This window comes from Arachis hypogaea, chromosome 15 (genome assembly GCF_003086295.3).
Source record: "Arachis hypogaea cultivar Tifrunner chromosome 15, arahy.Tifrunner.gnm2.J5K5, whole genome shotgun sequence".
Lineage (NCBI taxonomy): Eukaryota > Viridiplantae > Streptophyta > Magnoliopsida > Fabales > Fabaceae > Arachis > Arachis hypogaea.
Window position 1 is genome coordinate 129,159,258 of NC_092050.1, and position 15,941 is coordinate 129,175,198.

A 15,941-nucleotide genomic window follows, 5' to 3' on the forward strand; every position below is an offset into this window, starting at 1 on the left:
TCCTGCATTTGTTATTTTTCCATTGTGATTTTAGTGATTGGTTGCTCCACTGAGATATACTCTGTTATTCCCATCTTTACTCCAGCATCTTTGCAGAGCATAGAGATTAGGCTTGGATAAGCCAACCTGGCATCCTTGGAGTTCTTGTTGGCAAGTATGTAGAATTCAGATGGGATCAGTTGATGAACTTCTACTTCTTTTCCCAACATAATGCAATGGATCATCACTGCTCTTCTAATATTGACTTCAGAACGGTTGCTGGTGGGCAATATAGAACGCCCAATGAAGTCCAGCCATCCTCTGACGACTGGTTTGAGATCTTCTCTCTTGAGTTGACTTGGGGCACCCTTCGTGCTGGTGGTCCACCTGGCTCCAGGGATGCATATATCCTCTAGAATCTTATCCAGGCCCTTGTTTGTTCTCATCATTTTCCTATTGAAGGAGTCTGGGTCATCTTTCAGCTGAGGTAGCTTAAAGATCTCCCTGATTTTGTCAGGGTGGATGTGAACAATCTTTCCTCTGACCACAGTCCTGTAGTCATAGAGGGCAGCTCCAGATATTCTCTGCCTGTCTGTCTGCCACAGATTAGCGTAGAATTCTTGAACCATATTCCTTCCCACTTTCGTTTCAGGATTAGCTAGGACTTCCCAGTTCCTGTTTCGAATCTGCTCTTGGATTTTCGGATATTCATCTTCTTTCAGATCGAACTTTACTTCCGGGATCACAGATCTTAGACCCATTATTTTGTAGTGATGGTCTGAATGTTCTTTGGTTAAGAACCTCCCTTGATTCCAAAGTGGTTTTGGAATACTCTCTTTCTTGCCTCTTGGAGTGGGTTGTTTTCCTTTAGGAGCCATGATCTTAGTGGGTATGGTTTAGTGATCACGGATAAACACACCAAACTTAGAGGATTGCTTGTCCTTAAGCAAAAGAAAAGAAAGGAGAGGGATAGAAGGAGAGCTAGTGTTGAATGGTGGATGAGAGGAGGGAGGCCGAATGTGTTTTTAAAAGGGAGAGGGGTGGGTTTTTCGAAAATAGGGAGAAAGATAAGATAGAAGATATGATTTAAAAAGAGATAAGTATGATAAGAAAAGATATAATTTAAAATTGAAAAGATATGAAAGATATTTGAAAAAGATAAATTTGGATCTTTTTGAAAAAGATAATATGGAGATTTGAAAAAGATATTGATTAGTTGAAAAGATTTTTGAATGAAAAGAGATAGATTTGTTTTGAAAATTTTGAAAAAGAGTTGAATTGGATAAAAAAAAGGATTTGTGCTTATGGATTAAGATACATTTGATATTTTTAAAGTGGGGTTTTTAGAAATTAGGGATTTTAGAAATCAGGGTTTGTAACATGTTTATGCAAGAAATCATGAATTGAAACATGAAAATTAAGATTAAAATGAAAAATATGAAGAAAAAAATGAATTTACCTCCTCCCCACCATCCTGGCGTTTGAACGCCCAAACGCTGCATGTTTTGGGCGTTCAACTCCCAACTGCTGCTTCTCCTGGGCATTCAACGCCCAGCTGTTGCTTCTTTCTGGCGTTGAACGCCCAGGACGCTGTAAATCTGGCGTTAAACGCCCAAATGGCTATCCTTACTGGCGTTCAACGCCCAGTGGATGCTTCTTTTGGGCGTTGAACGCCCAAAATAGACTTTTACTGACGTTTTCTTGCCAGTGAGCTCTTTTTCTCTCTTTTGTGTGCAGAATCCTTCTGTAACCCTGTAAACTTATACAATTGACTCTTTACCTTAGTATCAATGAACTTTATATAAACAAATAAAATCAAGAATAGGGCAAAATGCTTAGAGGAAGTGATGCCCCATGGCTGGGTTGCCTCCCAGCAAGCGCTTCTTTATTGTCTTTAGCTGGACCTTGCTGAGTTTTTAATCTAGCCTCAGCCTTGAGCACTCTTGCTCAACATTGCCTTCAAGATAGTGCTTGATTCTCTGTCCATTAACAATGAACTTCTTATCAGAATCAATATCTTGAAGCTCCACATAACCATATAGTGATACACTTGTAATCACATATGGTCCTCTCCACCAGGACTTCAGTTTCCCGGGAAATAGCTTGAGCCTAGAGTTAAACAACAGAACCTTTTGTCCTGGTTCAAAGATTCTAGATGATAGTTTTCTGTCATGCCACCTTTTTTATTTCTCTTTGTAAAGCTTGGCATTTTCGAAAGTAGTGAATCTGAATTCCTCTAGCTCATTCAGCTGGAGCAATCTTTTCTCTCCAGCTAATTTGGCATCAAAGTTAAGGAATCTGGTTGCCCAGTAGGCCTTATGTTCCAGTTCCACGGGCAGGTGACAAGCCTTACCATACACAAGTTGGTAAGGAGAGGTCCCTATGGGAGTTTTGAATGCTGTTCTGTAAGCCCACAGAGCATCATCCAAGCTTCGTGCCCAATCCTTTCTACGGGTACTTATAGTCCGTTCTAGGATTATTTTTAGTTCTCTGTTAGAGACTTCAGCTTGCCCATTTGTTTGTGGATGATATGGAGTTGCCACCTTATGGCGAATCCCATACCGGACCATGGCAGAGTAAAGCTGTTTGTTGCAGAAGTGAGTGCCCCCATCACTGATTAGTACCCTAGGGACACTAAATCTGCTGAATATGTGTTTCTGGAGGAACTTTAGTACTGTTTTAGTATCATTGGTGGGTGTGGCAATGGCCTCTACCCATTTTGATACATAGTCAACTGCCACCAGAATATAAGTGTTTGAGTATGATGGTGGGAAAGGCCCCATGAAATCAATTCCCCATACATCAAACAACTCAATCTCCAAGATTCCTTGTTGAGGCATGGCGTAACTGTGAGGCAAATTACCAGCTCTCTGGCAACTGTCACAGTTACGTACAAACTCTCTGGAATCTCTGTAAAGTGTAGGCCAGTAGAAACCACATTGGAGGACCTTGGTGGCTGTTCGCTCACCTCCGAAATGACCTCCATATTGTGACCCATGGCAATGCCATAAGATCCTTTGTGCTTCTTCCTTAGGCACACACCTACGGATTATGCCGTCTGCACATCTCTTAAAGAGATAGGGTTCATCCCACAAGTAGTACTTTGCATCAGTAATTAATTTTTTCTTTTGTTGCCTGCTGTACTCCTTGGGAATGAATCTTGCAGCTTTGTAGTTTGCAATATCTGCAAACCATACTAATTCCTGAATGGCGAACAAATGCTCATCCAGAAAAGTTTCAGAGATCTCAATAGAGGGAGAGGACGCCCCTTCCATTGGTTCTATCCGGGACAGATGGTCAGCCACTTGGTTCTCTGTCCCTTTTCTGTCTCTTATTTCTATATCAAACTCTTGCAGAAGCAACACCCATCTTATGAGTCTGGGTTTTGAATCCTGTTTTGTGAGTAGATATTTAAGAGCAGCATGATCTGTGTACACAATCACTTTTGATCCTACTAAGTATGATCTAAACTTGTCAATGGCATAAACCACTGCAAGCAATTCTTTTTCTGTGGTTGTGTAATTTTTCTGGGCATCATTCAAAACACGGCTAGCATAATAAATGACATGCAGAAGCTTGTCATGCCTCTGCCCCAGTACTGCACCAATGGCGTGATCACTGGCATCACACATTAATTCGAACGGTAATGTCCAGTCTGGTGCAGAAATAACTGGTGCTGTGACCAGCTTAGCTTTCAGAGTTTCAAACGCCTGCAGACACTCTGTGTCAAACACAAATGGCGTGTCAGCAGCTAGCAGGTTTCTTAAAAGTTTTGCAATTTTTGAAAAATCATTTATAAACCTCCTATAGAATCCTGCATGCCCCAGAAAGCTTCTGATTGCCTTAACATTGACAGGTGGTGGTAATTTTTCAATTACCTCTATTTTAGCTTGATCTACCTCTATTCCCTTATTTGAAATTTTATGCCCAAGGACAATCCCTTCAGTCACCATAAAGTGACATTTTTCCCAGTTTAAAACCAGGTTGGTCTCTTGGCATCTTTTCAAAACCAATGTCAGGTGATCAAGGCAGGAGCTGAATGAGTCTCCATATACTGAGAAGTCATCCATGAAGACTTCCAGAAAATTTTCCACCATATCAGAGAAAATAGAGAGCATGCATCTCTGAAAGGTTGCAGGCGCATTACACAGCCCAAAAGGCATCCTTCTGTAAGCAAATACTCCAGATGGACATGTGAATGCTGTTTTCTCTTGATCCTGGGGATCTACTGCAATTTGGTTGTAGCCTGAATAGCCATCCAAAAAGCAGTAATAATTATGACCTGCTAGTCTTTCTAGCATATGGTCTATGAATGGTAAAGGAAAATGATCCTTTCTGGTGGCTGTATTGAGCCTTCTGTAATCAATACACATGCGCCACCCTGTAACTGTTCTTGTAGGAACCAGTTCATTTTTTTCATTATGAACCACTGTGATGCCTCCCTTTTTAGGGACAACTTGAACAGGACTCACCCAGGGGCTATCTGAAATAGGATAAATAATCCCAGCCTCCAGTAATTTAGTGACCTCTTTCTGCACCACTTCCTTCATGGTTGGATTTAGCCGCCTCTGTGGTTGAACCACTGGCTTAGCATTGTCCTCCAATAAGATCTTGTGCATGCATCTAGCTGGGCTTATGCCCTTAAGGTCACTTATGGACCATCCAAGAGCTGTCTTGTGTGTCCTTAGCACTTGAATTAGTGCTTCCTCTTCCTGTGGATTTAAAGCAGAGCTTATGATCACTGGAAAAGTATCACCTTCTCCTAGAAATGCATATTTCAGGGATGGTGGTAATGGTTTGAGCTCGGGTTTAGGAGGTTTTTCCTCTTCCTGAGGAAATTTCAGAGACTCTTTCAATTCCTCTGAATCCTCTAGATCAGGTGGAACATCTTTAAAGATGTTTTCCAGCTCTGATTCGAGACTCTCAGCCATGTTGATCTCTTCTACCAAAGAATCAATAAGATCAACTTTCATGCAGTCTTTTGGTGTGTCTAGATGCTGTATGGCATTGACAGAATTCAACTTAAACTCATCTTCATTGACTCTTAGGGTGACTTCCCCCTTTTGGACATCAATGAGAGTTCGTCCAGTTGCTAGGAAAGGTCTTCCTAGAATGAGAGTAGCACTCTTGTGCTCCTCCATCTCCAGCACTACGAAGTCAGTGGAAAAGGCGAATGGCCCAACCCTGACAATCATATCCTCAATCACGCCTGATGGGTATTTAATGGAGCCATCAGCAAGTTGGAGACATATCCGGGTTGGTTTAACCTCTTCAGTTAAACCAAGCTTTCTGATAGTGGATGCAGGTATTAGGTTGATGCTTGCCCCAAGATCGCATAAAGCTGTCCTGGTGTAATTTCCCTCTAATGTGCATGGTATTAGAAAGCTTCTGGGATCTTTAAGCTTTTCAGGAAAGCTTTTCAGAATGACTGCACTGCATTCTTCAGTGAGGAGAACTCTTTCAGTTTCTCTCCAATCCTTCTTATGACACAAGATCTCTTTCATGAACTTGGCATAAGAAGGTATTTGCTCAAGTGCTTCTGCAAACGGAATCTTAATTTCAAGAGTCTTGAGATAATCTGCAAAGCGAGCAAATTGCTTATCCTGCTCCTTTTGGCGGAGTTTTTGAGGATAAGGTATCTTGGCTTTATATTCCTCAACCTTGGTTGCTGTAGGTTTATTTCCTACAGAAATAGTTGAAGAAGCCTTTTTAGAGGGGTTGTCATCAGCACTTGTGTGTGTCTGATCCCTCTCTGGCATTTGAGTGCCAGAGTTAGAAGCTGGAGTGACGTTAGACGCCAATTCCTCATCTGTTCCTAGCGTCTGAACGCCAGAACTGTGCTTCCTTTGGGCGTTCAATGCCAGTTCCTAGCTTGTTTCTGGCGTTGAACGCCAGTTCTGAGCATGGTCTGGGCGTTCAGCGCCAGCCTTCCACCCAATTTCTGGCGTTTTGACGCCAGACTTATTTTTTCCTGGGCTTTTACTGTCCTCAGATGGATTTTGGGTGGTTTGCTCATTCCTTGGCTTCCTGCTGCCTTGAGGTGGGGTATTTAATGTTTTCCCACTTCTTAATTGAACTGCTTGGCATTCTTCTGTTATTTGTTTTGACAGCTGCTGTTTCGTTTGCTTCAATTGTTCTTCCATATTTATATTAGTGACGTTAGAGTTTTTTGCCAGTAAAGAATGTCATAAAAACAGTTGCGTTGTAGATATAGTCTCTAAACCGACAAAAATCCCTTTCGTACAAACGTTTTGGGTGTCACAAGTAACAAACCCCTTTAAAAATTGTTAACCGAGTATTCAAACCTCGGGTCGTCTTCTCAAGGAACTGCGAGGAAGTATGTTCTTATTATTGGCTATAAAGGTTGTAATCGGGGTTTAGAAGATGAGAAGCAAGTAATTTGAATGACAAGTAAAATAAATAAATACTGTAAAGCAGACTTTTGGTAAGGTAAGAGAAGTTGGAGGTCCAACGTAATTATCTCTCTCAACTATAATGAAAGTTGAATCTAAACTCCACTTGGTCAACCTTTACTAAAGCAAAGGAGAGTCAAGGGACTAATTAAATTGACCTTTGAATCCTATTTATTTCCTAAGAAAAGGTTGGGATTACTTAAGTTCAGCTCAATTAGCAAGATAACGATTATCAATTATGTTGAGTTTAATAACTGTTGAGTTACTGAATTCTTAACCAGAACCAAAAGGGGAAAAAGTAAAATTGATAGAATAATAAAAATATCCTTAGATGGGAAGCAATGGTAACTTAAATCAAAGAGAACAATCATGAACTGAAAATACCTCAATTATCATTAATTCAAATAATAGTCTGTAACATGGAAGAATTCATAGATCCAATTATAAAGGTAAATAGCCAACTCAGATATTGAAATAAATAAATAAAGTGAGAGGGAAGTTTAAAACAAAGAAATATAAAACCTGGATTGAGAGTCACTCTTTAAATAAGAAGAAATCCTAAATCCTAAGAGAGAGAGAGAGAAGATCCCCCTCTCAACTAAATCTAAATCATTGAAAAGTAAAATATGCGAGTTCTCTTTGAATGGATGCATTCCCACACTTTATAACCTCTGGTCTATGCTGTCTGTACTTGGATCTGGGCCAAAAAGGGCTTCAGAAATCGCTGGGGGCGCATTCTGTAAATTCTGATACGTGGCCTCTGTCACGTGTCCACGTGGGTCACGCGGTCGCGTCATTCGGAGCTTTTCCTTGCCACGCGGTCGCGTCAGTCATGCAACCGCGTCATGTGCGTTCTGCTTAAGGTGCGTGGTCGCGTCAGTCATGCGGCCGCATCGCTGCTGATTCGTGCTTGGCACGCGATCGCGTCGTCCATGCGATCGCGTGGATACCAGTTTCCTTAAAGCTTCGTTTTGCTTTCTCCTTCCATTTTAGTATGTTTCCCTTTCCATCCTTTAAGTCATTCTGCCTTAGAAACTCTGAAACTACTCAACACACTAATCACGGCATCGAATGGAAATAAAGGTAATTAAAACAATTAATTTTTAAAGCTTAGGAAACATGTTTTTCACAATATGACATAATAAGGAGGGGAAAGTAAAACCATGCAGTTAATATGAATAAGTAGGTGGAGGATTGAATAAATTACTCAAATTAAGCACAAAAGAACTCATGAAATATGGTTTTATCAATTAGCCTTCATTGTCTCTTGTAGTCTATCTTTGAATTTGGCTAACTGTTGTGTTAGAAAGTCCAATTGCTGATTGAATTCAGCAGCTTGTTCTACAGGACTGAGTTCAGCAGTTACTGTTTTAACCTCTTCTTTCATGGAAGGGTCACTGCTTAGGTACAGATGTTGATTTCTGGCAACTATATCAATGAGCTCTTGAGCTTCTTCAATTGTCTTTCTCATGTGGATAGATCCACCAGCTGAGTAATCTAGAGAGATCTGAGCTCTTTCTGTAAGCCCATAATAGAATATGTCTAACTGAACCCACTCTGAAAACATTTCAGAGGGGCATTTTCGTAGCATCTCTCTGTATCTCTCCCAGGCATCATAAAGAGATTCATTATCTCCTTGTTTAAAGCCTTGGATGTCCAGCCTTAGCTGTGTCATCCGTTTTGGAGGAAAGTATTGATTCAGGAATTTTTCTATCAGCTGTTTCCATGTCCTTATGCTAGCCTTAGGTTGGTTATTTAACCACCTCTTGGCTTGGTCTTTTACAGCAAATGGAAACAGTAATAATCTGTAGACATCCTGATCTACTTCCTTATCATGTACTGTGTCAGCAATTTGTAAAAACTATGCCAGAAACTCTGTAGGTTCTTCCTGTGGAAGACCGGAATACTGGCAGCTTTGCTGCACCATGATAATGAGCTGAGGATTCAACTCAAAGCTACTGACTCCAATGGAGGGTATGCAGATACTACTCCCATATGAAGCAGTAGAGGGGTTAGCATATGACCCCAGAGTCCTTCTGGACTGTTCATTTCCACTTAGATCCATGACGGAGAAAGGGAGATGATGTAATTAAAAAAATTATTTTTATTTATTTATTTATTTTGAAAATAAAATAAATTAAAATAAAATAAATAAAAATGGGTGAATATTTTCGAAAAAATGAGGAGAGAGAAAGTGGTTAGGAAGTTTTGAAAAGGATATGATGATTTTTGAAAAAGGTTTTAAATTTTGAAATAAAAATCTGAATTTTAAAGGTAAATTTCGAAAATTTGCTTTAAAATAGAGAGAAAAGATATTTTTGAATTTAAAGAGGAGAGAGAAAAACAATAAGATAGCATAAGATTTAAAATTTTTAGATCTAATGCTCCTTGTTTTCGAAAATTTTGGAGGGAAAACACCAAGGAACACCAAACTTAAAAATTTTAAGATCAAGACACAAGAAAAACTCAAGAACACTTTGAAGATTCACAAGAACACAAGAACATGAAGAAAGAACACCAAACTTAAAATTTTTAGAAAACCAAAATAAGATTTTTCGAAAACCAAAGAAAAATCAACAAGAAAACACCAAACTTAAAGCTTGGCACAAGATTTAATGTAAAAATTATTTTTGAAAAAGAATTTTAAAAAGAAGGTACCCAATTTACCAAGAACACAGACCAACGCTCTAGCCAAATGGGCAGTAAATGTAACACTTGTTTTGAAAAATATTTTTAATAACTAAGAAAAAATAAATTTATTTATTTATTTATTTATTTTTAAAAGAATATAAAAGACTCTGACCCAAAAGACAAAATTTTCCTAATCTAAGCAACAGGATTCACCGTCAGTTGTTCAAACTCAAACAATCCCCGGCAACGGCGCCAAAAACTTAGTGCACAAAATTGGAAATCACAATTCTTCACAAATTCGCACAACTAACCAGCAAGTGCACTGGGTCGTCCAAGTAATACCTTACGTGAGTAAGAGTCGATCCCACGGAGATTGTTGGCTTGAAGCAATCTATGGTTATCTTGTAACTCTTAGTCAGGAAAACAATAAAATAATTCACTTATCAAATTTGATTGTAAGGAATAAAAGGGCAGAACACAAATTATACTTGTATGCAATGATGGAGAATATGTTGGAGTTTTGGAGATACTTTATCTTCTGAAATTCTGCTTTCCTCTGTTTCTGATTCATGCACGCACATCCTCCTATGGCAAGCTGTGTGTTGGTGGATCACCGTTGTCAATGGCTACCATCCATCCTTCCAGTGAAAAGGGTCCAAGTGCGCTGTCACCGCACGGCTAATCATCTGCAGGTTCTCGATTGTACCGGAATAGGATTTACTATCCTTTTGCGTCTATCACTACGTCCAGCACTCGCGAGTTTGAAGCTTGTCACAGTCATTCAATCCCTGAATCCTACTCGGAATACCACAGACAAGGTTTAGACTTTCTGGATTCTCTTGAATGCTGCCATCAATCTAGCTTATACCACGAAGATTCTGATTAAGAGATCCAAGAGATATTCATTCATTCTACGGTGAACGGAATTGGTTGTCAGGCACGTGTTCGTGGGGGAATGATGATGATTGTCACGTTCATCACATTCATGTTGAAGTGCGAATGGATATTTTAGATAGGAACACACATGTTTGAATAGAAAACAGAAATACTTGCATTAATTCATCAGGACACAGCAGAGCTCCTCACCCCCAACAATGGGGTTTAGAGACTCATGCCGTCAGAGATTACAAAGTTCAGATCTAAAATGTCATGAGATACAAAATAAGTCTCTAAAAGTTGTTTAAATACTAAACTAGTAACCTAGGTTTACAGAAAATGAGTAAACTATGATAGATAGTGCAGAAATCCACTTCTGGGGCCCACTTGGTGTGTGCTGGGACTGAGACTAAAGCTTCTCACGTGCCTGGGCTGTTTTAGGCGTTCAACGCCAGGCTGTAACCTGTTTCTGGCGTTGAACTCCAACTTGTAACGTGTTTCTGGCGCTGGACGCCAGACTGCAACCTGGAACTGGCGTTGAACGCCAGTTTACATCGTTTATCCTTAAGCAAAGTATGAACTATTATATATTGATGGAAAGCCCTAGATGTCTACTTTCCAACGCAATTGGAAGCGCGTCAATTGGACTTCTGTAGCTCCAGAAATTCCATTCCGAGTGCAGAGAGGTCAGGATCCAACAGCATCAGCAGTCCTTTTTCCGCCTGAATCAGATTTTTGCTCAGCTCCCTCAATTTCAGCCAGAAAATACCTGAAATTACAGAAAAATACACAAACTCATAGTAAAGTCCAGAAATATGAATTTTGCCTAGAAACTAACGAAAATAAACTAAAAACTAACTAAAACATACTAAAAACTATATGAAATTAACCCCAAAAAGCGTATAAAATATCCGCTCATCATGTGCCCTTTCTCCTTGATCCATGGATGTCAGCAGAGCTCAAGAGGAGCTCTGATACCATAATAAAATTGTGAAAGAATAGGAAAATAAAAGAATTGTGAAAGAAAAATATGAAGAAATTTTATTGATTGTTGAATGAATGAATTGTAAACTATGAAGGTAAAACTAAGTATATATAGAGTATTAGCCTATGAAAGATAAAAGTAGATAAAGATAAGATAGAGATAAAGATAAAGATAACTATAAGATAAGATAAGGACTAAATTATAATTTAATTTGTGTATTCTGTTGGGCTGAATTTGTGGGCCGTGAGACGTCTTTATTATTGTCATGGGATAAGGTCGAAGAGTGGTTTAATAAAAACATTTAATGGTGAGATATCATACTTTATCCTCTAAAATGAAAATCTAAAATTTAGAGGATCCAAATTCAAAAATTTGGATATAAGTCCACATGTGTGTTTTGATAATATAAAACTTAATAAACTATTGTTCCTCAATGCAAATACCCATTGAGTAATGTCATCTCATATGCATTCTTATCACCATCACATAGAACTCCTGTCCATTGCATTATTCATAATAGAAGAACCAAAATCATATCAAGAAGCTATTGTGCATCTTTATTGGCAACAAGCCATTAATGCATAATTAAAAGCTCTAAAGAAGAACAACACTTGGTTCCTTACTACTTGATGAGCGGATAATTTATACGCTTTTTGGCATTGTTTTTAGTATGTTTTTAGTAGGATCTAGTTACTTTTAGGGATGTTTTCATTAGTTTTTATGTTAAATTCACATTTCTGGACTTTACTATGAGTTTGTGTATTTTTCTGTGATTTCAGGTATTTTCTGGCTGAAATTGAGGGACTTGAGCAAAAATCAGATTCAGAGGTTGAAGAAGGACTGCTGATGCTGTTGGATTCTGACCTCCCTGCACTCAAAGTGGATTTTCTGGAGCTACAGAACTCAAAATGGCGCGCTTCTAATTGCGTTGGAAAGTAGACATCCAGGGCTTTCCAGCAATATATAATAGTCCATACTTTGGCCGAGTTTAGATGGCGTAAAAGGGCGTTGAACGCCAGTTCTACGCTGCAGTCCGGAGTTAAACGCCAGAAACACGTCACGAACCAGAGTTGAACGCCAAAAACACGTTATAACTTGGCGTTCAACTCCAGAAAGAGTCTCTGCACGTGTAACATTCAAGCTCAGCCCAAGCACATACCAAGTGGGCCCCGGAAGTGGATTTACGCATCAATTACTTACTTCTGTAAACCCTAGTAACTAGTTTAGTATAAATAGGACTTTTTACTATTGTATTAGACATCTTGGGACGTCTAGTTCTTAGATCATGGGGGCTGGCCATTCGGCCATGCCTGAACCTTTCACTTATGTATTTTTAACGGTAGAGTTTCTACACTCCATAGATTAAGGTGTGGAGCTCTGTTGTTCCTCATGAATTAATACAAAGTACTACTGTTTTTCTATTCAATTCAACTTATTCCGCTTCTAAGATATTCATTCGCACTTCAACATGAATGTGATGAACGTGAAAATCATCATCATTCCCCCACGAACGCGTGCCTGACAACCACTTCCGTTCCACCTTAGATTGGATGATTATCTCTTGGATCTCTTAATCAGAATCTTCGTGGTATAAGCTAGATTGATGGCGGCATTCATGAGAATCCAGAAAGTCTAAACCTTGTCTGTGGTATTCCGAGTAGGATTCAGGGATTGAATGACTGTGACGAGCTTCAAACTCGCGAGTGCTGGGCGTAGTGACAGACGCAAAAGGAGGGTGAATCCTATTCCAGTATGATCGAGAGCCTCCAGATGATTAGCCATGCAGTGACAGCGCATCGGACCATTTTCACAGAGAGGATGAAAAGTAGCCATTGACAATGGTGATGTCCTTACATAAAGCCAGCCATGGAAAGGAGTAGGACTGATTGGATGAAGACAGCAGGAAAGCAGAAGTTCAGAAGAACGAAAGCATCTCTATACGCTTATCTGAAATTCTCACCAATGAATTACATAAGTATTTCTATCTTTATTTTCTGTTTATTTATTATTATTATTCGAAAACTCCATAACCATTTGATATCCGCCTGACTGAGATCTACAAGATGACCATAGCTTGCTTCATACCAACAATCTCTGTGGGATCGACCCTTACTCACGTAAGGTTTATTATTTGGACGACCCAGTGCACTTGCTGGTTAGTTGTATCGAAGTTGTGAATGAAAAACGATTTATTAAGACGTGCGTACAGAGTTTTTGGCACCGTTGCCTTAGATCACAATTTCGTGCACCAAGTTTTTGGCGCCGTTGCCGGGGATTGTTCGAGTTTGGACAATTGACGGTTCATCGTGTTGCTCAGATTGGGTAATTTTCTTCTTATTTTATTTTCAAAAAGTTTTCAAAAAGTTTTCAAAAATATTTTCTTCTTTTTCCTTTTTCCCAATTAATATTCAAAAAAAAATATTTGTTTTCAAAAAAAAATCTTTCAAAAAAAATTTTTTCCTTTTGTTTTCGAAAATTATTCTATGGCTTCAAAACTTTCAAGAATGAATTCTAGAGTTTCATGGTAACATGTTGAATCCTATCTGGCTGTAAAGCCATATCCAAACTGCTTTGGGATTGGTCTTCAACTAATCACTTCAATGCATGTAATAGCATGCTAAAGCTTGGCTGGCTATTAAGCCATGCCTAACCCTCAGATTGGAGCTTTAGACTAAGAGTACAAGATTCCTGGAATTCATATTAAAAAATTTTGAAATCCTTATTTTCTTTTTTTTTCCTAGATGTTTTTCGAAGAAAAAAAATTTACAAAAATCCAAAAAAAAATTAATAAAATCATAAAAAATCAAAAATATTTTGTGTTTCTTGTTTGAGTCTTGAGTCAATTTCAAGTTTGGTGTCAATTGCATACTCATCTTGCATTTTTTGAAAATTGCATTCATGCATTGCATTCATCATGATCTTCAAGTTGTTCTTGATAAACCTTCTTGATTGATCTTCATATTATATTGTTTTGTGTTATATGGTGTTTTTCATATGCATTCTTGAATTCTTAGTGTCTAAGCATTAAAGATTTCTAAGTTTGGTGTCTTGCATGTTTTCTTTGCATCAAAAAATTTTTCAAAAATAAGTTCTTAGGTGTTCATCTTGACATTCAAAGTGTTCTTGGTGTTCATCTTGACATTCATAGTGTTCTTGCATGCATCACATGTTTTGATCTAAAAATTCTCATGCATTGAGTCTTTTTCATGTTTTTCTCTTTCTTCATTAAAAATTCAAAAATAAAAAAAATATCTTTCCCTTTTTCACTCATAAATTTCGAAAATTTGAGTTGACTTTTTCAAAAATTTTTAAAATTCAATTGTTTCTTATGAGTCAAATCAAATTTTCAATTTAAAAATCTTATCTTTTTCAAAATCTTTTTCAAAAATCGTATCTTTTTCATTTTTCTTATTTATTTTCGAAAATTTTAAAAATATTTTTCAAAAATCTTTTTCTTAATTTTATATCATATTTTCGAAAATATCATCAACAATTAATGTTTTGATTCAAAAATTTCAAGTTTGTTACTTACTTGTTAAGAAAGATTCAAACTTTAAGTTCTAGAATCATACCTTGTGATTTCTTGTGAATCAAGTCATTAATTGAGATTCTAAAAATCAAATCTTTTTCAAAAACTAATTCTAATCATATCTTTCTATCATATCTTTTTTTTTTTAAAAAAAATCTTATCTTTTTCAAAAATTTGATTTTCAAATATCTTTTCTAACTTCTTATCTTCTTATCTTTCCAAAATTGATTTTCAAATTTGTTTCAACTAACTAACTAACTTCTTGTTTGTTTCTTATCTTTTTCAAAACTACCTAACTAACTCTCTCTCTCTAATTTTCGAAAATATCTCCCTCTTTTTCAAAAATTCTTTTTAATTAACTAATTATTTCAAAATTCAATTTTAATTTATTTCTTCTTTTAATTTTCGAAAATCACTAACCATTTTTCAAAAATAATTTTCAAAAATCCTCTTTCTCTCTCATCTCCTTCTATTTATTTATTCATCTACTAACACTTCATCTCACCCAAATTCGAATCCCCTCTTCCATCTGTGTTCGAATTCTCTCTTCTTCCCTTCTTTACATTACATTCTTTTCTTCTTCTACTCACACAGGGGAACCCCTATACCTGGGTAAAAAGGATCCCTATTATTATTATTTTTCTGTTCCCTCTTTTTCATATGAGCAGGAGAAAGGACAAGAACATTCTTGTTGAAGCAGACCCTAAACCTAAAAGGACTCTGAAGAGGAAATTAAGAGAAGCTAAAATACAACAATCCAGAGATAACCTTATAGAAATTTTCGAACAGGAAGAGGAGATGGCAGCCGAAAATAATAATAATGCAAGGAGGATGCTTGGTGACTTTACTGCACCTAATTCCAATTTACATGGAAGAAGCATCTCCATCCCTACCATTGGAGCAAACAATTTTGAGCTGAAACCTCAATTAGTTTCTCTGATGCAGCAAAACTGCAAGTTTCATGGACTTCCATTTGAAGATCCCTTTCAGTTCTTAACTGAATTCTTGCAGATATGTGATACTGTTAAGACTAATGGAGTAGATCCTGAAGTCTACAGGCTCATGCTTTTCCCATTTGCTGTAAGAGACAGAGCCAGAGTATGGTTGGATTCTCAACCTAAAAATAGCCTGAACTCTTGGGATAAGCTGGTCACGGCTTTTTTTTAGCCAAGTTCTTTCCTCCTCAAAAGCTTAGTAAGCTTAGAGTGGATGTTCAAACCTTCAGACAGAAAGAAGGTGAATCCCTCTATGAAGCTTGGGAGAGATACAAGGAACTGACCAAAAAGTGTCCTTCTGACATGCTTTCAGAATGGACCATCCTGGATATATTCTATGATGGTCTGTCTGAATTAGCTAAAATGTCATTGGATACTTCTGCAGGTGGATCCATTCACCTCAAGAAAACACCTGCAGAAGCTCAAGAACTCATTGACATGGTTGCTAATAACCAGTTCATGTACACTTCTGAGAGGAATCCTGTGAGTAATGGGACGCCTCAGAAGAAGGGAGTTCTTGAAATTGATACTCT

The 15,941-nt window shown here is 37.9% G+C and overlaps 1 non-coding gene across 1 annotated transcript; it reads right to left on the minus strand.

The window, feature by feature from the left end:
• Window positions 1-15,609: 15,609 nt before the first annotated feature.
• Window positions 15,610-15,717, minus strand: LOC112753616 (small nucleolar RNA R71). Its single transcript, XR_003177993.1, has one exon. It is a non-coding gene; the product is annotated as a small nucleolar RNA R71 (small nucleolar RNA).
• Window positions 15,718-15,941: the final 224 nt, after the last annotated feature.